At 40.2% G+C, this 1,459-nt stretch overlaps 1 long non-coding RNA gene across 1 annotated transcript; it reads left to right on the top strand.

The window, feature by feature from the left end:
* Positions 1 to 561: 561 nt before the first annotated feature.
* LOC116003479 lies at positions 562 to 1,433 on the top strand. The gene is made up of 2 exons (XR_004094660.1): positions 562 to 608; positions 881 to 1,433. It is a non-coding gene; the product is annotated as an uncharacterized LOC116003479 (long non-coding RNA).
* The last annotated feature ends 26 nt before the right edge of the window (positions 1,434 to 1,459 follow it).

Here is a 1,459-nt window from a genome sequence, read left to right as displayed (position 1 = left end):
AGCTAAGGCATACCTGAGATGAGTGACCGATGCGTCAAAAGGATTTTTATAAGGAAATATAGTTGTTATCAAGCTGTGATCGTTCGTGCCGGTCACGAACCGTAAAAAAAAAAAAGAATTTAAATTTAGGAACTAGTATTTGGACTCGTTTGTCCTAGAAAAGGGATTTCTAGACACCATACCATTATTTTTGAATTTCCTATTGAATTAAATTAGCCCATAGCAGCAAAAATTTATTTTTGATCGTACATCGCGAAGATTCTGCGGTGTACCGAACCTAGCCCAAATTGGAGCTTTTGACTGGAATAAAATTTTAGTTTCAAGAATATTCTATTTAAATTATTTCCTACCGAAATTTCATCTGTTTTAACCCCAAACAGTCCATGTTAAGATATTTTTTTCCCAAGATTTCTAGGATGGTGACACTTGTCACTTTAATCCACCCTTAAATATTATTATATAAGTGGGAAATGAATTTTTGGTCTTCATTTTCCCATTTGGCCGAAAAAAAAAAAAGAGGGGAAAGGGGAGTGAATTTCTTCCATCTTCAACCTCAAGCTTCAAGGACTCCATAGCCAATCTTTCTTCACAACTTCATCAAAGATTCGGTAAAACTTTAATTTTATTCGGTAGAGAGAGGAACGGTTGAAAACTAGTTTGAATAACTACAGGTTTGACTGGAGGAAAATATATTCCTTTTGTAAGAGAAGTCCAATTTGACTAAGTGATATGATTTCTTCTACGTACGTATATGTTTCACTGTGTTGTTATACTTTAATCAAAAATATATGTTTTAGAAAACCTTTATTTAAGTTTGGGCGATCCACGGATCTCCTTGCTTAGCCGTCGCGCTAACTACACTTCAATGTGTTGCTTTCAGATGGAGTTCAGCGTTAGTTCTTGCAGTCCGACGAACTCCCCTAGTTCGTCGGAAGGTGTAGGTCGTGGCATGGACTACGACGTTTTTGTACAGCAGATGAGTGGCGCCGACCCTTATGCGCCTGGCTATGCTCCTACAGCTCCCAATAGCTCACCGGCAGTAAATAGTGTTCTTCCTATTCCTGAGGGTCCTGACGTACAGGCCACTTTTGGTTTTTACCCATCGAGGTGCTGGTAGGAAGTAACCCCTAGAGTTTATAGTTTATTATCCTTACCCTTGGGACCCGAGTCCTCCCGAGAGTTGGGAGGAGTGGTCTATGGTCATAGTCGCTTCCCGGTTCCTAGACCATATCACATGGTACGAAGGGGAATGGCATCTTGTCTGGGGTGAGTTTACGGGTCCGACGTATCTCCAGATCGTGTAAGCAGGATGCACAGAAGGTCTGTAGGGGTTTATTCCTTTTGTGTAAATATATTTTGTAGCCAGGGGAGTGACTGATCTTGGTTAGTGGGGACATGTAGGGCTTTAAACTTATGTTGGCCGTTAGGCAAAATTTCCGGTACTTACTTTGTAAATATT

The sequence above is a fragment of the Ipomoea triloba genome, chromosome 14, assembly GCF_003576645.1.
Source record: "Ipomoea triloba cultivar NCNSP0323 chromosome 14, ASM357664v1".
Taxonomy (NCBI): Eukaryota; Viridiplantae; Streptophyta; class Magnoliopsida; order Solanales; family Convolvulaceae; genus Ipomoea; species Ipomoea triloba.
The sequence above is the reverse complement of the archived record's forward strand: the minus strand, read 5'-3'. Positions and strand labels throughout refer to the sequence as shown.